Source organism: Rhinolophus sinicus, chromosome X (assembly GCF_036562045.2).
Source record: "Rhinolophus sinicus isolate RSC01 chromosome X, ASM3656204v1, whole genome shotgun sequence".
Classification (NCBI taxonomy): domain Eukaryota; kingdom Metazoa; phylum Chordata; class Mammalia; order Chiroptera; family Rhinolophidae; genus Rhinolophus; species Rhinolophus sinicus.
The window spans coordinates 10,321,630-10,348,047 of record NC_133768.1 but is presented as its reverse complement, the minus strand read 5'-3'; the positions used below and the strand labels follow the sequence as shown (position 1 = coordinate 10,348,047).

The 26,418-nt window shown below is 41.2% G+C and overlaps 1 protein-coding gene and 1 long non-coding RNA gene across 7 annotated transcripts in view; one reads left to right on the top strand and one right to left on the bottom strand.

The window, feature by feature from the left end:
* The window catches only part of RAB9A (RAB9A, member RAS oncogene family), a 41,386-nt gene that overhangs the window by 2,703 nt on the left and 12,265 nt on the right, over positions 1–26,418 (bottom strand). Inside the window, exons 1-3 of one of the 5 annotated variants that reach the window (XM_019746280.2) lie at positions 14,919–15,073; positions 1,595–1,656; positions 914–944 (exon numbers count right to left, since the gene is read on the bottom strand). The gene's annotated coding sequence lies outside the window, so the exon portion shown is untranslated. Of the gene's footprint in view, positions 1–768; positions 874–913; positions 945–1,594; positions 1,657–9,953; positions 9,976–14,918; positions 15,074–26,418 lie in introns of those variants that run through there. The other 4 variants (XM_074323918.1, XM_074323917.1, XM_019746281.2 and 1 more) reach the window with 4 other exon arrangements.
* Positions 13,098–17,919, top strand: LOC141569688 (uncharacterized). 2 transcript variants are annotated; one of them, XR_012493441.1, is made up of 2 exons: positions 13,098–14,338; positions 17,688–17,919. It is a non-coding gene; the product is annotated as an uncharacterized LOC141569688 (long non-coding RNA). The 2 variants fall into 2 exon arrangements; XR_012493440.1 differs by lacking the exon at positions 13,098–14,338 and adding an exon at positions 15,164–15,316.

The following is a 26,418-nucleotide window of genomic DNA, read 5'->3' as shown; positions in this document are numbered from 1 at the left end:
CTTGCCTTCACCTGGCACATGCTGTTCCCGCTGCTGGTGATTCCACCCTGAGTCACTTAGGGCCCTCAGAACCACTCAGCTTGGTCATCACCAACACTGGGAACCTTCCCAGCAACCCCCATCCCAAGGCTGTTGCTTTCACACAATGTCTGAGACACGTGAACACAAAGTTCCATGTTCTGTAATGAGGGTGTAACAAATTATAAACCAGATTATACATGCTAACCGCCTCCACTCAGACGACTGTTTGCATCAAATTAAGTCTTGGAAATTCCTTGTGATTTGTCATTTGTAATTTTATCAGGACACTTTCTTTTTTTCATAATAACATGGGATTTCCTAATTTGTGCCATTATTCTGATCAAACAAATTTGGGGAATGTTAGACCCACACACCAGGAAATAGGGTACAATGTTTACATTTCCCATCTGTAATTTGAGGCCTCCCAGATATCCTATTTGGGAGTCGGCTGACATTTGCTAAGACAGTTAATATACACACAAACATCTCTGTGATTCTAAGTAGAGTTATATATAATAAGCATATATATATACATGGTGATACAGATTCTTGTACAAAACATCTTATTTCCCAGTGACATCTAACACAAGCTAAATTCATGCAATCTACACAGTAACATAACTATAATCAGCTTAGACATTAAAAATGTTACCTTTTTCTTCTCTGAAAACAGTTAAGTCCTTTGAAACTTCTTTAGTGTAAGCTGAATGAATGAAGGCATCCTGCTATGTTATTTTCAGAACTCACCTTAAAATGGAATGTGAAGCCTTTTATACTCCCGTTTGGAATGGTTGCCCAAAGACAACAATCTTCATCAAGGTTAAAACACCACTTTTAATTCTATAAGGAAACCTGAATAAGAAAAGCATACTACATAGGTCATAAATCTCACCTTAATTGTTCAGTTCAAGCATCATCATTATCTGCAAAGAAAAAAAAATCAGAAAGCTCACCTTAGCAATGTACATTCGATTTGTTTTTGTAATTTTAAGAGTATACGCAATAATTAAAATGTGGAATATCTGACTTCTATTAGCAGCTAGATTTTTAATTTAAAAGGAAAATCACAGCTGAAAGCTGCCCAGGACCATTCTCAGCCTAAAAGAAGTCCTGGAATCAAATACTACACTTTAATCGTTGTGTGTGTTTTTTCAGAAAGTTTTTCACATGCCTACGCTTTTTTTCTAAGTTTCATACTAAAGAGAGCTATAAAATTTTCTTAAGATGAAAGGTAAAATGTTTCATTTCTTCTTCAGAATTTGCCCCAATTTTGAGTGGCTTGCAATAATCATATTTCAGGGAATAAAATACGAGTAAAGTGAACATAAGCAAGGCAAAAAGAAGGGCCACGCGAGGGAGGGGCACCAATGAGAACACAGGGAAAGTCGGGCTAAGGCACCAAAGAGTGTCGTGAAGCTTCTTTCTGGGCAGCCAAGGCCGAGGTAAAAACCTTCTTGTGACCAAATAAAAGCCTGCTGTCAGAAAGGAGAAGTGGTTCCTGGCACCAAAGGCCAAGAAGGCAGACCCACGGGCATCCTGAAGCTCACAGGACAATGGTGACAAGAGTACCTACCTCCAGTGCCCTTGAAACAGTTCACCACTGTGCCAGGCTCATTGTAGGCGTGCAGGAAGTTTCTGTGGAATGAACACAAGAAGAAGTCTTTACTGGCAGTTTTTGCAAAAGTCTTTACTGGCAGTTTTCGCAAAAGCCATTTCTTCAGTCACACTTCGGTTAAGCATTATGGGCAGAACAAATGAGAGGATTACGCAGGCAGACATTGGGAAGCCCAAGGATCCCAGCCAGAGACCAAATTCAGTGTCACGGTTCCCCAGTGAGGACCAAGTACTAGCCTCTCTTGGTCTAATGAAATGGTTTCAAAGCCCCTGCCCCCCTAAAAGCAAAGGGCATTTTTGTGGGACTTACATACAGCCGCCCTTAACTTATCAATTCAATCGATGGAAAAAAACAAGACTCCAAACCTTGACCGTTTGGCGTTAAGGATAAAAGAGTAATAAAGCAGGCAGACCTCAGGGACACTGGGTGTTCAGTTCCAGACCACCACAATAAAGCAAATACCACAAGAGCGAGTCACATGGATTTTCCGATTTCCCCGTGCATATAAAAGTTATGTATATACTATACTATGTGTGCAATAGCATTATGTCTAAAAAACAATGTACATGCCTTCATTAAAAAATAGTGTATTGCTTAAAAAACATGCTAACTATCATCTGAGCCTTCAGCGAGTCCTAATCTTTTTGCTGGTGGCTGCCACAAACCTTTAATTTGTAAACAACCACAATATCTGCAAAGTGCAATAAAGCAAAGCGCAATAGAACGAGGTACGTCTGTTAACTAGGCTAGCACTGACCGAGCCCTGTGAGGCATTTACTCTGCTTCACTGCATTCACTCCTCACAAGTCTCTCTTTATCCCTATAGTCCAGATAAGGGCACTGACTCAGGTCACACAGCGAGTGAAAGGTGAAGTGAGACCTGCATGTGGCCAACTGACTACTCTAACGCCCAGCACACAGCCTACCAGGCACAGCTGCATTTGCATTCATTTCTGGGGGTTTTCCTGTTGCTGCCACGGGTAGAATGAAAATAAGCAGTTGCAATGGTAAGTCTTTCAACTGCTCGCTTTATTTCAAGATCTGCACAAAAACAAGTAAACTTGACAGAACTAGTAGCAGTCAATCCACTGACACGTAGAATAAAGCAGTATTAGTGAAGACTATACACCAGTTTCCAGTGTGGGCTGTTCCGAAGCAATGTGTCAACGCTCGTTTTAGCCACACGCTGTGCTTAGAACGCAGCCTCACCAAGGTCTGATTCCACTACAGGTGGATTGGACCCAGGGCGACTGGGTTTAGCCACAGGCTCAGCTCAGCAGGGGACAACTGTGAGAAGAGGGAGGGAGCAGGAAGTGGGACCAGCCCCAGCCCAGGCAGCTGGGCCCAATGGCCCGAGCACCTGCACCTGGAGCCTGGAGAGAGAGGAGGGTTCTATGCAGATGGCAGTGGAGAGAGGCCTGCACCAGGCCCGGCCTTAGAAGCCAAGAAGGATTTCGGAAATGACCTAAGTGCCTAACTGGGGGGTGTGGAGCACACCTTGAGGAGACATGGAGACATGGCACTGTGGAAATATACCCCAGCAGTAAACACACCATGACCACCATGTAGAAGCTTACAGGTTTATATTAAAGTCTGCAAGAAAACCTAGACTAATCAATACTGAGTTCAGTCTTCAAAGTTCTCATCTGGTTGCAAAGTCATACTTTTTTAAATATCAAAAGTATATCAAAATGAATCAAAAGCTTCATTTTCATTTAAAGTCTAGCTTGACTGAATGCTGCAGTTAAATGAAATGGAAATCATCTTTAAATTCTTTAAATACTGCTATCCACCAGACCTCAAGGATAATGGCTTCCTAAATTTTCCTACAACTAATTATATTAAAAATAACTGAATATGACACCAAAACCACAAGCAACAAAAAAAAAGAATAATAAATTGAACTTCATTAAAAGTAAACTTTCATGCTTCAAAGGACACTATCAAGAAAGTGAAAAGACAACACAGAATGGCAGAAAATATTTGCAAACCAAGTATCTGATAAGGGACTTGTATCCAGAATACATAAAGAACTCTTACAACTCATCAATAAGAAACAATAACCCAATTTTAAAATGGGCAAAAATGGTCAACATCATTACCAAGTAGGGAAATGCAAATCAAACTTATGACATACCACTTTGCACCAAGATGGCTAGAATAGAAAAGATACCCTGTTTCCCCAAAAATAAGACCTAGCCGGACAATCAGCTCTAATGCGTCTTTTGGAGCAACAATTAATATAAGACCGGGTCTTATATCATGTTATATAAGACCCAGTCTTATATCATAGTACAATAAGATAAGGTCTTATATTAATTTTTGCTCCAAAAGATGCATTAGCACTGATGGTCTGGCTAGGTCTTATTTTCGGGGAAACACGGTAGACAATAACAAGTGTTGAAGAGGTTATGGAGAAACTGTTACCCTCATGCACTGCTGATGGGAATGTAAATGGAGCAATGATAATGAAAATCAGCCTTGTGGTTTCTCAAACGTTAAACATAGAGTTACCACATGACCCATCAATTCCTCTCTGAGGCACATACCTACACCATACATCCACACAAAAGCTTGTACACAAATGCTCACGGCCGCATTATTCATAAAAGCCCCAAAGCGGAAAGAACCCAGATGTTCATCAACGGATGAATGGATAACAAAACGGGAATATCTATACAACGGAAGATTAATGAGCTATAAAAAGAATGACGTACTGATACACGCAACAACAAAAACATTACAATAAGTGAAAAAAGCCAGACACAAAAGGCCACATATTAATGATCCCATTTATAGGAAATATTCAGGATATAAATGGGATGTCCTTTTTTTGTTCTGCATTATCTTGTTTTTGTTGCTTTTGTTTTTTGTTGCATTTATAGGAAATGTTCAGGATAGGCAAATCCAGACAGAAAGTCGATCTGTGATTCCAGGGAATGTGGGGGAGAGGTAAATGGGGAATAACTGCTAGTAATAAGGGCAGAGGTTTTTTTTTTGGAGGACAGGGTGAAAATACTCTGGAATTACAGAATGGTGATAATTACACAGCTTTGTGACTATATTGAAAGCCACTGAATTGCACACATTGGAAGGATGACTTTTACAGTATGTGAATTATATAAAGAAGACAGATACACAACGGATGCCAAAAAAATGTATATACCTTTTAAGAAAGGAAAAAAACTGTATTAAAATTGTAATACTCAATATATACCGGTAACAAAACATGAATACAAGTCACGTGTATACATTTTTTGGGAACCCCTGGTATATTTAGATACACACAGCCTAAGGTCTTATTAGCAATAAGACCCTAAACTTTGATTTACACAGAGCCACAAATACTCTCCTTGTCCCTTCAGCAGTGTCCTTTTAAATAAACCAGTCACAGGCACAACAGATACTATTTTAGGATTACAGTACCACGTGCTGGCACCAACACATGCTGTATGTGGCACACACTAATCTGAATGGAAAGTTGGATAAGTAGGTCACTGGCAGGAAAGAAAATAAACCATGTTTTCAGCAGATACCTGTAACCAGTCAGTTGTGTATGTGTCGGTTTCCTAATTGCAATGTCACCTCCCTGGGAAGGCTCCCCAACACCTAATGCCATCATTCATTTGTCCTTTTTTTGTTCTGCATCATCTTGCACAAAACTTTACAAATGGTGAGGTATCAAATAAGTGCTAAACTGAGAACAAAGTAAATTACTTCCTCCTTTATTTTTGTTATTCTATTCTTATTTTCTACTTGTACTTTCCGTACTTACAATTCTTTGTTTCTCTAATCAATCAGTTCTTCCTCCATTCTATTTTTGAGGATTATTAAAATGTGTGGGAACAAAAAAATTGTTTTTTTACATGCAAGTCTAATGAGAAATCACTTTAAAGTAAGTACTGCTGCCTGCCACAGGGAGCTAGTGAATATTAGAAAAATGACAACATTCCTCTAACAAGCAGCCAAAGGGACAGGAGGCTGCGTTTATAAACTGCTTTTCTCAAAATTTCAGATTTTGAAACACATACTCTGTAACCTCTTGATTAGTTCTCACTTCCAAACACTTAAATTATATTTATCACTGTTTTAAATTTAGGAACAGATTTTTTTTTCAAAACGACATGTCCCTTTTGCATTCATCCTGAATGTCCTAGTTAGAGGCATACCGCTTATTTCATTTCCTTTCATAGCTTGAGAAATTGAGGCTCAAAGGAACTAAGGAAAAAAAGCATGGATAATCTCTAAATTATTTCTATTTTCACTGGAGCTGTATTTATTTCCCTATAGTATCTTAATATAGGTGTGTCTCTGTTGCGTCCAGTGCAACACGGGCAGTGAGGGTGCGAGAAGGGGCGGCTTGGGTTAAGTTTTTAAGAAAGAAACAGAGACATAATGTAGTTAAATCTCTCCGAAGGCCAGGGGTCTCTCAGTCTCAGAGGACTGGAGCCCAGAATAAGGCCGACTGGAGGTTTTTATTGATAGGTATACAAATACAAGAAAGTAACATTGTTTCTTACACAGTCTGTGAGACTCATACATCATAGCAGAAAAATGTTTATTCCAATCACCCTTTGTCTGTCAACAGCCGAAGTACAAGGTCCCACGATGTCTTAATTACGGTATGTACCCTCTCAGGGTCAAGTCTCTCATATTGTAACAGCTCCGTTGAGATAAGTAGAGAGAACTGACCTTTATTGTCTTCGTGACTTCTCTCACAAACAGGTGCCAGGGAAAAGCCAGAGCCGGCAACAGCTTTTCCCAGGCAGGGGGAAGGGGAGGCAAGGCCCCTTCCCATATTTTTCTAAGGCAGCTCATTGGGGGTCCCCACTCGGTTCCGCCTGGCTTAGGTTGTATCTCCCGTGAGATATCTTACCTGTCTTTGGCTGCAAACCATCTTTTGGGGACCAGACAGAGAGACATAAGGTGTAAACACAAGGATGGAACAGAGTCCCAGAAAGGCACAGTCTCACAGACTCTTCTTTCCTTAAGGAAAGACACGGGGGGACAGTTGGCTAGGCTGTTGTGTGACTACATGTCTCACTTAACAGCCTAATTAACTCCAACCTTTGTTTCTAGTCTTCCTGGTTGTCTTGCTGAAACGTATGAGCAAGACGCAAGTCAAGGAAGTCAGGAAGTCTAATGGGTGCTATCTCTACAGCAAAAGGTCCACCAAAAAAAAGCAAAATACCATAGGAATACACCAACTTGGAGCCACAACTTGCCAGATGAAATTAATTATCCAAGGGACCACTGAGCATTACCTCATCGAGACAGCAAGAGAAGGAAAACACTGAAATCAAACCACACTATCAAGCTATTTAAAGAACTCATTTCAATAAGTACTCTTTTTTGAAGACGAGTCATCTAATTAAACTTTGAAGAAATACGTGCTCACAGTTTTGCTTAAAACAAGGCACCTCTGTAGTTAGGTATACTAACTAATCATTAACAGTTGTGGAGAGAGCGGGAAGGGGGAAGGGAGAAGAGAGGAGAAAAAAGATTTGGTTAAGGAACTGACTCTTCTTAAACCATCCTGAAAGTAGAGCAGCCTTATCCAAGAGAACTTTCTGTGATGGAGGAAATGTTCTCTGCGCCATCTAACACGGCGGTCACTCACCACATGTGGCTACTGAGCACGTGAAATGTGGCTGTCCAACTGAGCGACTGAGTCTTTCATTTTAATTAGTTTACATTTAAATTGCTACGTTGCCCTGTATTGGACAGTGTACATGCAGAATGTGCTTAATTGGGAATCCATGAAGGAGCTGCAGGGGCAAAACGCACCTTCTAGAATCACATGTGAAATAAGCACGAGTGTATGAATGGAAGCGTGTGTGCTTGATTGAGCTTTTCTCTGCAAAGAGTAAAAAAGGTTTCATCAGACTCCTAAAGGAATCTGGACCTCAAGAAATGATCAAGACATGTCTGCATTCATTCATATAATACATGTGATCCATTTGTGTAGCTCATAACTTTCTCAAGACTTTCATCTTTACTTGGCATCACTGTTTCCCATTCTCTCCCTCACTCATGAGACTTTATTAATATTGCACTTTGATCATGAACTGTGATGGTTCGGCGAACAGACTTACTTGTGGAAAACTGCTAATCCTGGAAGGATAACGTTTTGTTCTTTGTTGTGTTTAATGAGATCTTTAAAAGGAACAAGCATAAATAAATCTACCTGTAATAAGTGGGGACGGTTTAAGGGTACACTTTGGGAGACAGAATTAAAATGCAAAGAAACAGATAAAGATCACAAGATAGGAGGAACGCAGTACTGAGAATCACGGCTGGGTGTTTCAGGAAGAATGCATTATAAAAGAAATAAATTTAAATATGCGTGTTAGAAAAACACATTAAAGCAGCTAAACACAAACATGATCTGCAATGACCTGCTGTAACTTAAGGGAACATTGGTTCTGACTTCTCTCCTCAAGTGAGATAAGAAACCAGGTGTCTTGAATTTGGAAAAGGTAAGGGCTGGAGGACTTCCAAATAAACTCAGGGAAGAATTAGTATACAAACATTGCCCCGAGGCATGAAGCCACAGCAAAGTGGAACTTCTTGGCTATTAGAGAAATTAAGTAAGAGGAGTGGAAATTTCCCAAGAAGATATATTTCAATGGCAGCTACATGTCTGGCATTTAGGACTCAGCTGGATTAGGCTCCCATTCTGCAGGGAAGTTGTCACCAGGGCAAAATGAGAAAAACATTAAGAGTGCTGCAGGTAGCTTTCCAGAAAGTTCACTTCATCCCACTTCTCCATCAACGATGCCCCCATCAAGGTAATGAGGCTGACTTTGCTTACAAAAAGCTTTCCAAGCCTGAATTTACTCTGCCATCACTACCTATTTCACCTCTATGCCTCATCAACCTTCCATTCTGTTCCCTACACATAGGCTCCCAACTTCATCTCCCTCCTCTACATACGCAGAAGTCACCAGACGCCTCCTAATGTTCAGCTGGTACCCTGATGGCAGTTCAAATACAACATATCTAAAACCAAGCAAATATTTTCCCCATTTCCAAAATCTCTTTCTTCTTCTGTCTTACCCATTTCATTCACCCACCCAAGAAATGTGTCCATTTCCCTCCCTACCAATTGCTATTGTCATGTTTGCTCAAATAGCAAATGCTACGACCGGGATAACATTAGCCACCACTGTTTACTAAATATCTACTAGGTACCTGGCATAGAGCACCTTCAAATCACCTGCAAGTTGGACACTGTCACCCATGTTTTATAGATCAATAATCTCAGGTTTACAGAGATCAACTTCCCCTGATCTAATTAAACAGGGCAGATCAAACATGTGTAACCTTCACTCCCACCAAATGACAGAAAGGACTAAGAAATGTACAAACCCCAAAAGAACAAGTGGGAACAACGGTAAATGAGAGACAGCAACCAAATTGAAAAAATGGAAAACAAGTGGTCCACTAAGTAACAAACTGAAGAGACCAGGAAACCTAACACACTTCTTGACACTTACTGAGACAGGTCGGCCAGGGCTGAAAGCGCAAGGGTTTCTGGAATACGGGAGACCCCATGACCACCCCTCTGCACCCAGTGGCCCCTTTCTCCACCAGAATATCTACTTCCTAAAGAAGTGTGAGCAGCAGAAAGTGGGGATGAAACACCACGGACAGGAAGGGAGAGGGGAATCAAGGACAACGTGCATAGGAAACAGGGGCAGGGCAGGCTGTTTTAAATTTCTGAGGAAACCACAGAGCTACTGGCCATTTGCAGGACACCATGCAAACTGGCACTTGAGGAAGTTCAGAGTTTCAACATTAGATCACACCACATTCCTTTCAATGACATCATAGTAACACAGGGAAGGGACATGAGGACTACTTTTACAAAAGAAGAAACTAGGAGGCTGGATTCCAAGCCTGCTGCCTACGTGCTCCAAGACACAGAAGTCGGGCAGATGTTAATCAGTCAAACAGAACAAACCACCCAAAGGCTGTTAAGCAAAGAGATTCCATTGTGGCCAGCCCCCATGCCCGTAGGAACAATCCACAGGTTGTGCCTTACAAAAGTTAAAGATAAACCTGCCCCTATTCTTCTTGCACCTTACAGAAGTTAAAGATAAACGTAACCATTGTTCTTGCCTCCTTTCACCCATACCAAGAAATTTTCCATGGAAGCATACATGAACCCTAGCCCTGCGGGTGGAGGGGGGTCTCTCTTCCACTAGCGATTAGAGACCGCCACTGTCTGTGGGTATCTTTCCTTTTCTTACTCTTTGCTAAATAAACTTTCACTGCGAACTCGACATCGGCTCACGTTTGAATTCTTTCCTACCGGAAGCCAAGAATCTTCTTGGCCCAGGGCTGAGTCCTCACTCCAGGGGATTTGCCCGCTGGCATCAATACCTCTGCAAGTTGGTTTTCCAGGGCTGGCATGACAAAATATCAAGCTCTGCAAAAATATTAACGTGGAACAGGATATGAGGATGGCAGCTGTTTGCTCCAAAACAACTATTTGAGGAATTTTATTACGAAGACTGGAACTCATTCCAGAGAATACTCTGCATTCACCAACGTGTGGTCCTCAAGCAGTTCTTCTGTTGTTCTGACTTCCAACTAAACCACACAGGTATTTTTTAAACATATTCACCTAATCACTGCTGATTACACATGCAGGAAGCTGCACAGACTAGAGCAGTCGCCTAACAGCATGGTAGCCCTGTGAGTTCTAACTTTTTTGAGCCTGTTAAATCATTTAAACACTCCTCTATTTGTCAGCAAGTTCCAGAAACAAATCTGTAAGTCTTTTTTCAAACTTCTTTCGCAATGATAACACAACCACTCTTATGAGAACTAACCTTCTCAAACTACCTTAGCCTCTGTACACAAAAACCTAATAATACAAGTCTCAAGAATTTGGAATTAAAAGTTAGTTCAGTTTACACTGAACAGTTCAGTTAGTTTACACTCCTCTGCTGTCCTTCACACTTGGATAATGAATGTGGCCATGGAATGAATGCGTTAAACTGTGCCATACTGTTTCTCCATCCCATCAAACAATAGCATAGATTTGTAAGGCATCAGGCAGGGGACAAAGTGAAGTCTGTGTCCAGACTCCTCACGATGAAATGAGCTGGGCTGGGTGAAGCCTCTACTGCCTGCTTCACTTCTACCGTGTTTCCCCGAAAATAAGACCTACCCGGACCATGAGCTCTAATGTGTCTTTTCGACCGGGTCTTATATAAGATTGGCTATGATATGATATGATATATGATATGATATGATATGATATACTACCTGGTCTTATACTAATTTTTGCTCCAAAAGATGCATTAGACCTGATGGTCCGGTTAGGTCTTATTTTCGGGGAAACACGGTATTAGGTTGGTGCAAAAGTAACTGCCGTTTTTGCAATTATTTTTAACCTTTTAAACTGCAATTACTTTTGCACCAACCTAACACCTTTCTTCCAAAACACACCCATCTGTCTCTATGCTATGCTGATCTAGCTGTCACCTTCCTTATATTCATGTACATCTAGTCAGCCTCTCTATGCTCATAAGCAACAGCATTCCAAACCCTGTACCTACCATGGTCAAAAATCAATGAAAGAATCCAGAATGTGAAAATACCCAGGGCTCATCTTCACATGTACAATATGAAAATTCACTTTGGGAAACAGATTTCTCCTCCAAGTGACCTAACGAGCCCACGCACCCCGGGCCTCCTGGCAAGCAGGGGCCTGAGGCTGCTTCTAGCCTGGCCTCCTCGGCACAAGGGCACAAGGCAGTCAGCCCTCCCTCCACCTACACACCTGCGTAGCCAGCCAGGTCTCCTCCCTCAGGTATCCTGACCTTTTATTTGCATCACAGCTTTCCAAACTCCCTGAGGCATTTTGTGAGTTCACCCCTCCCCCACAAAAAAACCCTTAATAAACGTTCTCTGTTGATGACCTACTTAGTCACAAGCCCTATTTTCTTGTCCTTGGTTTTGACTAACAAGTTTATTACCTACCTAGCTTTCAAGTGAGAAGTGTTTCCCAAACACACACACACACATCCATTTGACATATTTCCTTCTGCTGCTTAACCAGCAAATTGCCTGGGGCAGAACTACTGAGAAGTCAATAATTTGATGTCTCTACTTGGTGACATATAATCTCATAGAGATTATAAAAGTACAACTGTCTCATTTTACAAAGAAAGAAATGTGGTGACCTAACTTGGCCAGAGTGGCAAGCCAACTACAGATGGAGCAAGGCTCCTCTGAGGCCAGTGATGTTCTTCCTGCACCAACTCCTCTTGCCCCTTCCCAGAATAAAACCCCTCCAGTAAGAAAAGAACACTTTCCTTCCTTGGATCCCAAGCCATAGCGATCATTTTAAGCTGTATAATTTAGAATACCCTCTACCCCACAGCAGACAACTCCTGATACGAGGCAGAGAAATCTAGTCATTGGCAAAGAACACGCTGTCCATTAGCATGAGTCAAAAAGCAAAGCTACCCACAAAGATTCCTAAAAACAGAACCAGCCATTTTGACTCCTCTCAGTCAGTCACTCCCAAAGTTCACCTAAAAGTTACACTTGCCACCAGAATGAAGCAGTACATATATTGAAGGGCCTAGTCTTAGATAGGCCTGGTGAAAACAGGCTGGAAAAAGCAAGGAAAGAAAATGACGCAAAAGTCGTTCTTTAAAAAAAATGTCGTCATTTATTTCTTGATTTCAATGATAAAACGCATGCATAACTACTGTCTACTGAGGCTAAATTTAAGGAAGAGTTTTATGCTCAACAAGAATGGCTACTCAATTTGATTGTTAAATATTCACATATGGTCAAACTGCAAAGCTATCAAAAGGCCAGCAACTTTTCCTCATTTCACCTAAGTCTGCCCACAGTAAATGCCATGTTATACCTGTGTGTGTGCCCGTTTTGTTTGTGTGTGTGAGTTTTTGTGTGTGTTTTTTAATGACACCTGGTGCCTGACCTTGAGCAGCCCGGGCAGTAAATTTTGTTCTAGGACAAAGTCAGAACCTGATCTTATGATTGTAATTAGACTGTAATCTCCCTACTGCCTTCCAAATCACCAGCACCTTTGTATCAGTGCCTGACAGGCTACTCAGAAAATGTCTGTTGACAATTCGAATAACACAGGAACCAAACTCCCTAAGTCTACTTCAAGGGATATGAATGGCTCTCAAGGTTTTTTTTTTTTTTGACACTTTGGCTCTAAGAAAAAAAGGATTCCGTTATCAGAAAATTATCTTCTCAGTCCTTAATCTTTCAAATGAATGAATACGCCTCTTAGTCAAGGGAAATCTCAAGTTCTCAAATTTACCCCTGTGCTTAAAATAATGAGGAAGAATCCTAAATAGGAAAAGAACATTGCATTTGAACTACAGAAGCACTAAAATGTAAGGCCTGAAGTTACACGGACTGCTGTAAAGCAAGGTTTCTCGATCCCCGCCCTAGTGACATTTTGGGCCAGACAACTCTTTGTTGTGGGGGGCTGTCCTGTGCATTTTAAGTCATTGAGCAGATCTCTGGCCTCTACCCACTAGAAGGCAGCAGCACTCACTCTCAGGTGTGAACCAAAAATGCCTGCAGACATTATCAAAAGTCCCCAGTTGAGAACTACCTCACACAGGCCTGCTTTGAATCCTGGTCTGCCCTATATGGGAAACAGACTGAACCCTCCCGTGCCCCAGCAAATTCCTCATCTGTAAAATGGAGTAATGCCGCAGAAATGCTGTGAAAATTAAATAAAATTATGTATGTACAGGACTTACATGGACAGAACATCCAGTGCCAGAGTAGCTGCCCAAGAAATGGTTAAGATATTAGGGGAGGCTAAAAATTAACTTCTAAAACCAAACGAACTTAATTTCAGGCCACCAGAGTACTGTAGCCTACATAGTTAGAAGTAGCTGAGACAGAAAGAGAAAAGAAGAAGCAGGAAAAGAGGGACCAGCACTCAAGTATCTCCCTCCTCTCCAAGAACCCAGCTTGGAATCAAGGCCAAAGATGTTCTACTTAGGTTTCACTTGTCCACTCTCACCACACAAATGACAAACCAAAAATATCCCCACATCACAAAACTCTCCAAAATAAATGTCATCAAGCCAGCAACGTTTTAGTATAAGAGGAATTTACTACAATGTCTACACAAAGACACTGGAAGCAGCAGACTGCCCCACCATCGTCTTAGATTTGGAAATCTAAGATACTAAGAGTTCTAGACAAGCCGTTATAACTTCAACATAAGCTTCTAAAAGAAAAATTAAGAACAGTCTCCTTAAACACCCCTGACTGAAGAGTTCTGGGTTTCCTTCATCTCTACAGTTTTGCTCACTGACCAGTTTTTGAGATTACAGGCAAGTTAGGGATTTTTCCATAACCATGGTGCCAGAGATTGAAGGATAAACAAGTAAAAAAAAAATTTCATTTAAAAAAAGCAATCAGATTCTATCCATTGCTTTCATCAGGACGCTGAAATCCTATAAAACGATTGTGGTCACGTGACAATTTGCAAACTAGCAGAAAAGTCATTCCTCAAAAGAACCGTGGTCACGGGATGTGTCATCACTTAAAAAGAAACAACAAAACTAACACCTCCACAACGACTTGGTCAGCACTTAAAACTCTCATCTTGCCTCTTTACATAGTAAGTTGGAAGAAAGGAAGGAACGCGATTCGGATGCATTAGCCAGCCTGAATCAGGTAACGCCCCAAACCTCCTCCAGCCCCCAGGACTGGCTTTACATTCCAAACCCCTCACCCGAGTGCTCGTAACACATTAGCAAGGGTCCACCTAGGGAGCGAGTCAGAGGTCGCCAACATCAACTCGTGCCTTTTCTTTCTCTTCACGAACCACTCGGGGGCAGGGTTGGTCTGGGTGGGCTGGGGTGTGTGGGTGTGTGCCCCGAGTGGTTGGGAGAAAGGCTGGTGTCTGTGTATGTCCCCGGGGGTTGTGCGTGTGCCACTCTCCCTCCCGGGGTTTTGTGTTTATGTATCTCCCTCCCTGGGTGTTTGGGGGTGTGTGTCCCTCCCCGGTGTGTGAGTGTGGGAACCCGTCTTTCCTGCGTCAGTCAGGAGGAGTTAGGGGGCAACAAGCCGTCCCCCTCCCGGGGCCGGCGAGTGGCCCGCGCAGGCCCCGCGTGCACCCCGCCCAGCTAGCTGCCCCAGGCCCAGGCCGTACTCGCCGCCCGCGCGTTCACCTCAGAAGCCCGCGCACCCGGCCGCGGCCCCCGGTCCCAGCGCCTGGCCCCCGGCCAAGCCCGAGAGTCCGCGCCCCGCTCACCTCGCGGACACACGGCGGACGTCCGGGAGCTCCGGGCTGGCCGGTCCAGGTGCAATGACGAAACAGAGAGGGTCGGGGTTTCTGCGGGATGGACAACGTAGCAGCGCAGCCGGAATGCAACTCCGGCTGCTCCCGCCTAGCGCTGAGGCAACAATATGGCGACGGGCAGGGGCGGGGCCTGGGAGGCGGTGCGGGGCCTGGGAGGTGGTGCGGGGCCTGGGAGGCGGGGCTGGGCTTGGGAGGCGGGGCGGGGCCTGGGAGGCGGGGCGGAGCCCGGGTAATTGGGGTCTCGAGGTGGCCGTCTGCCCCTGCCTCTCCCAATCCCCGACTGCTGGTCCTTGCTAAATCAAGGTTTTTCTTGCGGCCGGCTCTCCCTCGTGTCCTCTGGCTGCGTTCCGGTGAGAGAGAGCACATTATACTTATTATTTTTGTTTACGTAAACTGGGAAGAAACCATCGCGTAAGCACAAACAGGATGAGAAAGCGAATGCGCAAAGAGCAAACCGGTAGATGAAAAACGAAAACAGCTGTGATTTGAGGAATACCAAGAATTAAATTTAAAATTTTTTCTTAATGTTGTTACAATACTGGCTCTGTCATCTCTAAATATAAAGCAGTATTGGGAAAAGGCAGTATTGGGGAAGCTATTCTTAATTACTTACATATGGAGTTGAGTGCCTGGGTCTTCGGATACAAGGCCCATGGAGACCGAAGGGGCTTTTAGTAACCTCTCAATATATTTTGTGGGGTACGTTTAGTTTGTTTTTTTTCCAAGAGAAAGATCTCACGTTTATGAGTTGCTAGGTTATCATCATTAAATAACCTCTGGCTCTTCAGGGAGTCATTTTCAGGTGATGAATCCAATGTAGTCTTTTCATTCAGCACTGGAAAGGTTATGTTTGAGTTTCTCGCAAATATAAAAGACAGTTTTAGAATACTTGTGAAAATTAGGCATGTAAAAAGGATTGAGTTCTAGTTTGAGTTTAAATGAATTTTTCTTTTATCCATGCAGGATATTTCCCCAAGGAAATATGAGTAAAGGTTTATAAAATACAAATCTGTTGAAAATGAGGGGGAAGAGATATCCATTATCTAATTTTAATTTTAAAACACATAATAATTAGAACTACACAATAAAACATATAAGAACATTACAGTTAATTTTCCAAAAGAAAAAAATACATAGTGTCATGTACATAGAACTGAAATGCAACAAGCAATGCCCAGGGTCACTAAGGAAAAGCCACCTGAAAATTGTATCTCAGTCGTAATCAAATAGTGATGGAATAGGAATTGATCTCTGCAACTGCTAACACAAACCAGCTATTAACAAGTGCTCTTACAAAATTATTGTATCTTGGCTTAAAGTAAGCCTTGAGAAATCCAAGAGTTTTCAAAAACAGGTTCTAAGAAGGTCCTACAAGTGATTCTTAGGCTGTTCCAAAATGTAAGTGAAGCATGCAAACATATCTGAGTGTAGCTTATAGCCAGCACCTGAAGAAAAAATAAGGAAAGTTACTTTTTCTGAAATAAATATTACTTGGTCACTAGCCAACTGACACTTAAGAATATTCATATATTCTGTCTGGTCTCTTCCACCATTCACTTCTTTACCTAACTGATCTGACAGTGCAAGAGAAGGTTGGGTCAAAAGGTTTTTCCCTAAAGGGCAAGTTTGGGGGATTTTTGTTGTGGAATATGTGTGGTTGGCAAGCTGACACAAGTTAGACAGATGGTCTCTATCTCCCTTCCTCCATGAACTTGTTTACTGATGAAACCATTTAAGAACTGACCTAGTTTGACTCCCTTCATCTAATTAGGACTTTTTGTCTTTATGTTCTGTAAACATCTAAAGCATCACTCATGAAGGAAAAAGAGGTTACGGTTGCTAGGCATTAATGATTCCTTAAATGACACCTATTCATTTAGTACTATGAGCAGTGGGAGTCAATACTCCATTTCAAGCCGGAGTCTGAAAGACATCACCTCTGGTACCTCTGATGAAAAGCTACAAGTGGGCTCCAGACTCAAGTATAATAAATACTTATTATAATTAAATTGATTACAGGCATACCTCGTTTTATTGAGCTTCACTTTATTGCGCTTCACAGATGTTGTGTGTTTTACGAATTGACTGCAAGACCCTCCCCCAGCAAAAAGATTACGTCTCGCTTTATTGTAATACTCGCTTTATCGTGGTCTGGAACCGAACCTGAAATATCTCCAGGCATATCTGTATACTTTTTACATACAAGGAAAAACACAGAACTCAATGGTAGGCAATTTGACCATTAAATGACATATTTAAATAATCAGAAATTGGATATTTTTCCCAAGTCATTGGCCAAAATAGAGATTTGTCCTCAATATTGCATAGATGTTCTTGTATAGCTATACTAAGAAGGGAGAAAAGCATAAAATGTAATTCAAAATCCATTATATTTCACTTTAAGGGAAAGTCAGAGTGAAACTAGATAACAACATATAATATTAAGTGAAAAAACATTACCAAATAATATATGGAGGAAGATCCCAATTTGGGGGAGGAAACATTTCTTGTATAACTTTTCAATATACCGGGGGTACACAAAAATGTATACACATTTTAAGAGATGTTATCTATGTATTACTTTTCGAAGTTGAATTCAATTACTTAGCAATGTGTAGTATGACGTTCGCTCAAAAGATGGCGTTAATCAAATGAATGCTAGCATCATTCATTGTATTATAATTTTAATACAGTTTTTCCTTTCTTAAAATGTGTATACAGGGGCGGCCGGATGGCTCAGTTGGTTAGAGCACAAGCTCTTAACAAGGTTGCCAGTTCAATTCCCGCATGGGATGGTGGGCTGTGCCCCCTGCAACTAAGATTGAAAACGGCGACTGGACTTGGAGCTGAGCTGCACCCTCCACAACTAAATCGAAGGACAACGACTTGGAGTTGATGGGCCCTGGAGAAACACACTGCTCTCCAATAAAATAAAATAAAATTTTTAAATGTGTATACATTTTTTGGGAACACTCTGTATATTGAAATATTTAACATATTTATTTATACGTATTTACATATTTATATAATATATACATTTTCAGTATTTCAAACCAATATCACATTCTTCCAGTTTGCCTAGAAACTAAATTCAGCATGTTTCTTACATTAATACAGAACTATTGATCCCAATCCTTAAGTCAGATAAAACTTCAGTATATGAGGAAATACTAGAAATCTGATTTCTTCACTGCATAGCTTAAAAAGGAGTACTGAATCAAAAAGGGAATAATAGTAGCATCATCCTTAATCTATATATCATCAATGAGCAAATTTTGTAATTTGCAATCTTTAATGCGATCAAATGCAAAGTCTGACCCACAACCATGATAGATCATATATTCTTGCATGGGTCCAGTGGTTGATGATGAAGGGCCACCTGGGAATCCAAAGCCACTGCCATGCTTCCTTCCACCAGTCTGCCCACTGTCAGGAGATGGAGCATGGGAGTCGGGAGCTAACACAACCGGCCCCTCCCAAATGTGTGGATAACCACCATAGCAGCCCACACTTTTCCATTGCCTGCAGCTTAGACTCACGTTTATTCTGTCTCCTTGGGTGGTTTTACGATTTGCAGGAAATGAAAAGTCATTTCATGTTAATATGTATTCAACAAATATACAGTGAGCGTGCACACTGTGCCAGGCACTGAGAATACAGTGGAAGACACGGGAAGAATTCAAGGGGTGTCCCTAAGCACCCTCCCCACATTTTTATTCCACCAACTGTGTATATATCATATGACCTTACTTTGGTGAATAAATCGATTCAGTGCCTTTCCTAGGAGCTCAGAAGAGTAAAGGAGACATTTAATAAGCAACTTAACAACTTGGATTAAGGGCTTTGAAGGAAGTAAACAAGGTGTACTGAGTGGGAATGCAGAGTGATACTATCAGAGAAGACATGAATGAGGAGGTGACTCAGGCTGAGCCCTAAAGATGCACAAGCAGCAGTGGGAAGGGCTGTGGAAAAGCAGTGCAAGTTGAGGAAACAGCAGTTCCCCCTAAGAACCTGGCACAGTAGCAGCACTCAATAAAATCTGAAATAAAGAAAAGATGCAAACTATTATAAAATCTTCATAATTAATGGAAAACCTGAAATTGTAATTGTTTCTCTAGCCATAACTAGATCTGATGTATTTTCTTAAAGATAATAAGTGTATGTTGAATAGTGCTGCTCTTTCGCTACCACACTCTAAACATAGCTTAACTTGGGTAATTACAGATGGCAGAATGGAACAGACATTAACATTCAGGAATGAAGTGGGGAATTTGATCCCTTGGCTGATTTCCTGACAAATGTGAGTCATAAAGTGCACTTCACTTTTAAAGGCAGTAGAAGGAAAATCCCAGGCATGCTACAGTCACATTAAATAAAAAGTATATATGTGTGGGTGTTTGTGCATGAGTGTTTATTTAAAAAAAGAATGCAGAGCAACAATGAAAATCAAAACAGTTGAAAACAAAACAATGCAATTTAATAAGTCATGACAATTCCGATGTATCTCAGAGACGCAAGGGTAGTTTAACATTAACAGTTTAAAGGGGGAAAAAATACAATCAACTCAATAAAGAAAAGAACACGTTCAGTAAAATTCAACACCCATTTGTGATAAATCATCTCAGCAAACCAGGAATAGAAGGAAAGTCCCTTAACCTCATAAAAAAATATCTACTAAAAATCTATACAAAACATTATTGTTAATTGTTAAAATCTATAAGTATGCATTTTAAAACAAGAAAAAGATAAATGTCTGCTGTGACCACTCTGTTCAACATTGGAGATCCTTACACACAGAAGTAAAAGGAAAAATAAGTATGAGGATTGTGAAGCAAGACACAAAACTGTATTAAACAAAGACGATATGCTTAGAAAATCCAAAAGACACTATAGCAAACTTGTTTAAAGAGTTTAACAAGGTGGCTTGCAGTAGACTGAATGTTTGTGCCCCACCCTCCAATTGCTAAGTTGAAATCCTAACCTCCAATGTGATGGTATCAGGGTGTGGGGCCTTTGGGAGGTGAGTAGGTCATAAGGGCAGAGGCTTCATGATGGAATTAGTGCCCTTATAGAGATCCCAGAGAGCTCCCTCACCCTTTCTACCACCTGAGGACACAGCACAAAGAGGGCTGATGGGGAAACTGACCTTAAAATGGTTCCCTGCCATGTGGAACTGAGCTAAAATGGTGGCCCCAGCGGAGAGAGAAGTCCCCAGCCTAAGCCCCAGCCCACTTCCGCATAACCCCCTCCAAGACGACACCTACCCCTTCCCCGACTCAAGGAAGTCCCCAACCCATAAAAACCTGCTCAAAACCTTGCTAGTGGCTCAGTCTTTTGGGAAGGATCCCGCTGAGCCCGCAGGCGTAATAAAGCTGTGTTCTCCCTGATCTCTGCGTGCTGCTTGAGTTTCTCGGTCCTTGCCGTTTTTCTGCAACAGGGCCACCCATGAACCTGGAAGGAGGCTCTTATCAGACACCAAATCTGCTGGCACCTTGATCTTGGACTTCCAGCCTCCAGAACAGTGAGAAATAAATTTGTTGTTGATAAGCCACCCAGTCTATGGCATTTTGTTATAGCAGCCTGAATGGACTAAGACAGTGGGTACATTAAAAAATAGTTAACAAAACTAAATTCCATGTATACAACCAATACACACAGGAAATATAAGTAAAAAAGATACCAATTTCAATAACAAAATTATAAAATACTTAGGAATAAATCGAACACAAAAAATGTAAAGACATTCGTGGAGAAAATTGGGTGTGGTGACTGAAAGAACTAGAAATGTGCTAAGACAGTAGCTACTAGCTACATGTGGTTAAATTGAAACATAAATCAATTACGATTAAACAGCATTTAGGATTCAGTTTCTTAATTATTTTAGCCTAATTTCCAGTGCTCAATAGCCACATGTGGCTAGCCCACTGGACAGTGTAGATATAGAGTATTTCCACCATCACAGAAAATTCCATTGGACAGCACTGGACTAGAACATGTCCCTCCATCTCACATATTTTCAATTAGAATGTGATCATTTATACTACACTGCTTATGTTATCACCCCATAAGGGAAGCACGATTTAGTAAGAAATACAGATTAGGAGTTGTAAAGTTTTCTTGCCTTCCAAGAGTTTGGGAGATTGTCTTTTTTGGGGGAGGGGTTTTGCTTAGCATCTGAAGGCCCTTCTGACAGTTAGGAAGTCAACTATTTTGTGAGTCTTTTCATTATAAAAGCCCCAAAGGCCAGATACTTTGATACTTGCTCTTCCAGAACCCTGGCAACGAGGATACAGGCATGAGACCCAAGACTGGCCAATGAGATACTCTCTTTGAAGCTCTGAGTCTCGGGCAAGCAATAAAGAGGTGCTGGAACAGCTCAGAGTTCATTCTGGCATGGATAGTGGTGGCGTCTGGTATCTAGTGGCCACAGATGGTGCCGATGGTGATGGTGCCAGTGGCAGTATTTAGTACCCAGCAGTGACAGCACCTTCATCAGGCCATGCGTGTTCTGGATTCCTGTTGTTCCTGCCCACTGAACAGACTCAGTGTTCCAGTCTTACCTCTAAGAGCTCCCACTATCTCCCCCAAGAAATTCATTTTCTAGGTCAGAAGGAGTTGATGTCTTTATTTGCAACTACAAACTCTGACTGGTACAAAGTTAGAATGTATCTTACAGATTATCTAGTGCAAGCTTACTGTGATTCAGAATGTAAATGCAGGCAAAAGGAATTACACCTCTTAACACTTTCATATCAGTCAGCTTAGGCTAAGCCATGCTGAGGTTAAAAAAAAAAAATCTCAGTGAGTCACAAAAACAGATTTCTTTCTCGCCTCAATGTCCATTATGGGTGGTTCCGGTCCATGTCATCTTCCCTCTGGACCCAAGCTAATGAACCTGAATGCTCCAATGGAGCAATCCTCTGATAATATTGCAGGTGTCATTGGCTGAGAGAAAAGGACCAAAATAATATCCCTGCTAGCTCTTAAAGCTTCACTAAGTAGTGACATTCATCATTTCTACCCATGTCTTTGGCCAAAGCAAGTCACATATTGGGAGGTACAATTCTTCTAAAGGATGGGGCACTGCAAGTTACATGGCAAATCTTATCTGAGTGCTGTGGTGACACTGGGAGTGTCATCAAATTTTGATCAATGATACAATAAGATACAATCTAATACAATTCTTATGGCTTTATTTTATTAATTTGGTAAGTTTCAAATTCCATAACATAAATGAAAAAGATTTATTTTGAATAAATTATTTTCTGGAGATTGGGCTTGAAACATTAACAATAGTAACACTTGATCCAGTTTATTAAAGTGAGATGCAGTGCTTCCAAAGTGTGGGGTAAAATATGCAGGACAGAAACACTGTGAACTCATATGGAAATTCCATTCTCACTTGAAGTAAAAATCTACTTTACAGAATTGCATTAAGCATCTACCATGCCCAGAGTTAACCTTGGGGCTTTGGGGGATACAAACCTGATGGACAATTAAAGGGGAAAAACATGTCCATCGCAGTATAAAGCAGTGATAAAACAGAGCAGTGATAGAAGAAATGAATCAGATGAGCTAAGTGTGAAATCCTCCAGCCTAGTAATATAATGGAATTGTGTGAGGAAGGGACTGCTTTACAACAAGCCGTACAATTCAGAATCACAATAATTTTATGCCAGAGGGTATGTGTGTTTGGCAGGACACATGGAGGGGAGGAAAAACTGACCCAACATGTTACTAAGAATTTCCAAGCACTTTAGTCCTCACTGAACACAATGGCTATAAGTCCTTAGTAAAGGCAATGGTTACAGTAATGAAACCTAACTGAACTCATCTTTGGCAACTAAATTATGAAACTAGGGGAAAATATCCATATTTCCATTTTCTTAAAGAAAAAAAGAAATCTTATGACCTTTATCTTGTAGATAAGAGTGAAGTTTTTTCTGATTTCAAAATGTCAAGTTTGCATGTGGTTAACCAAAAATAATTATTGACACAAAAGTTTGAAGAAGTGTAATTGTGACCGATGTAAATGTAAAATTATTTATGTAAATTCAGTTAAAGCTGCACTTTAAATGAAGGTCAGTACAGTTCCTTTGGTTAGTAAAATATGGTTTACTTCTTTTTTTTTCTATGAACTTTTTTTATTAGTTTCAGGTGTAAAAAACAATGTAATAGTTAGACATTTACACCCCTCACAAAGTGATAATCCCCCTCCCCCAATCTACTATCCCTCTGACATCGTATGTAGCTGTTGCAATTCCATTGACACTATTCCCTATGCTGTATTCCACATCCCGTGACTATACATAAATTATAGTTGACATTCATTATCGTTCAACTTCAGCTTCAGGTGTATAGTGCAGTGGTCAGGCATCTACATCATCCCTGAGGTGGTCTCCCTAACAAGACAAGTGTCCATCAGATACCCTACAAAATCTTTACAACATTATTGATTACATTCCCCAAACTCTCTTTCATATCCCCGTGGCAATCTTGTGGTTTATGGTTTACTGCTTGAGTTTTTTAAAAAAACAACTCATGGGGGTGGCCGGTTACTTCAGCTGGTTAGAGCGTGGTGCTAATAACACCAAGGTTGCTGGTTCAATCCCCACATGGACCACTGTGAGCTGCATCTTCCTTAAAAAAATTAAAAAATAAAATAAAATCTGAACACACTTTAAAAAAAATTTTTAAAAGAAAAAAGTTTTAAAAAAAACAACTCATGTGAAAGAAGCCAAACACAAAAAGCCACACATTACATGATTCCATTTATATGAAATGTCGAGGATAGGCAAATCCATAGAGACAGAAAGTAGATTAGTGGTTGCCAGGGGCTGGGGGGAGGGGAGGATGGGGAGTGACTGTTAATGGGGACTAGGTTTCTTTTCGGGGTGATGAAATGTTCTGAAATTAGATAACGGTGATGGTTGCACAACTTTGTGAATACACTAAAAACCGCTGAGTTGTAACAAAAAACGATTAATGCACATGAGCTAAAAAAACTCATGTTACAAACTGTTAATATATATATATATATATATATATATATGATTTGGGAATGATTATTTTCAAAGAGCCGTTTTTAGCATCACCGACATACAGCCAAGTACACTCTGTAATGCATAGACAATTAATTCAACAACAGCCACAACATCACCAAACAACTCTTTCAACTATCTTCCTTATTAATACTTGCAGGGTCTTCTAGCAAATAAAACAATGAACAAATAGAATTTAATTTTGATCTCCTTTTCCTTATTTGTTTCTGGTGAACACGCTATTGAATACTAAAATGGAAAGCCATGCACAAGAAAAGAAAAGGTTGTAAGACAACTGAACAATTAACTATACCCTACTGTTTGAGCATATATGGGCCTAAGACTTTATATTATATCTGATGCTCACTCAAAAATATTACACGGGGAAGAAAATCTCAAAAATGTTCTGGGAAAACATGTTCTCACTGTTCCACTTTCCCAATTCTCCATTCTTTCCACTCTCAAATTATTTTGCCTGTTGTAATCACTCCCCCTGAATTTGTTTTTAATTCTTTATTTAAATGTACATGTGCATTGATATATCATATTTCTGTCTTTTCTGGTTTTGTTAAGTGCATTAATTCAACAAATATTTGTTGAAGGCTATGTGCCAGGAACTGTTCTAGGGGTTGGGGATAAGCTGTGAACCAAAAAGACAAAAATCCCTGCCCTTATGGAGTTTACAATTAAGCGAAGGTGGTGGGTGGGAAACTGACAATAAATATAAATAAGCAAGGCATTGTATTTAAATAGTGAATTGAAAAATCTATGAAAAAAAATCAGAAAGGGTCTTGGGAGGTAAACAGCCAGGGAAAGCCTCACTGCCCAAGACGACATTTGAGCTAGGGCTTGAGAAAAGTAACTGAAGTCACAGAGAATCCAGGGTAAGAGCATGCCAGGCTAAAGCAATAGCCAGTGCAAAGGTCCTGTGGCAGGTGTGTGCCTGGCACAGTCAAGGACCAGCAAGGAGGCCAGTGACCTATTGCAAGCCACGTGGAAAAAAGTGTTCTCAGGAAGGAAGCACATGTCAAATGCTGCTGTTTTCATGGTTGAGAATTGTCCCTTGGATTTAGCAACGTGGAGGGTGGAAGTGGTTCTGACCGACACCAGTGGAGAAAGCAGTGTCAGCTAAGAACTCAGGCATTTCATTCAAAGGTTTAAGAGGGAGGCAGATTTCATTGGCCCAACTGCTGTGGACAGGACAGCATTTTGCAAACTGGAATATGTGTAGGACTCACTGAGGGCTTTGTGACAACGGAGATTTGGATCCAACAGGTCTGGATGGGGCCCCCATTTCTGTATTTGCTCCCAGGTGATGCTGATACTGCTGATCCCAGCGCCTCACTAAGTAGCCAGAGTGTAGGGCTGATTTTATCTGCAGTTTCTTTTCTGAGTACAGATCTAACCAGGGACGCATATGGCAACTGCTCTGGGTTGATTCTAGATTTTCTAGGTTCCAGGGGCTTGCTACCATTGACAGTGCAACTTAAATGTGTGGCTTCAGAAATGGAGAAGAAACAAAGAGAAATGGGGAGCAATGATTGTGGATGGAAGCTTTAGCCTTGTTTGTTGTGTCACTGAAAGAACAAGGGGCTGTCTCTGCAGAAATGCAAAGACCAGGGCCCAGCAAGCCGCCCAGAGGCCCTGGATGCTGGAAGACTCCTTCCTCTGGCAGGGCACCTGCTGGGAGGGCCCTTTGAGAAGATTGCCGTGTTTCTCCATTACAGGTCTGAGTGAAGTGGGACAATAAAGGTTCAGAATGACTCACTGAGATAAATACCCACCAGAGATCCTGTCTCCAATTCCCTCTTTCAGTTCATCTGATTGCTTTTTTATAATAGCTTCACTGACATAATTCCGACCATGCAATGCACCCATTTAAAGCATGTAATTCAATAGTGTTTAGCATATTCACAAAGTTGTGCATCTATCACCACAATCAATTTTTAAATATTTTCATCACCACCAAAAGAAGCCCCCATGCCCTTTAGCCACCAGCTCCTTTCCTGGGAGTTCTTTCCTGTCAGGTATGGTGAACATCTGCCTCAGTTTGCCCCAACAGAGGGGCACCTGGTTCCCCCGCCATGGGCGGGGGCTCAGTGGAACACTGGCTGGACAAGTCCTGGCCATGCTATGGGTGGGGAGGAAAATGGAAACTGGTTCGCAGCCCTGTCTCTTCAGTCTTTGACAGATAGGCATGTTAGGTGGCATCCAGCCAGATGACTTGGGCCTCATGGGGCACTCTTGCAAATGTCTTAATGTTTTGTTTCTATCCACAAAGGTGAATTTAGCAAAGTACGATACCATTTTGATGATTTAAAAGCAGCTGCTGGGGAGCTCTCTATGCCTATCTTTATGTACATTTCGAAAGTGAATATATTCCAAAAATAAAAGAAGCTTTTAAATGGGCT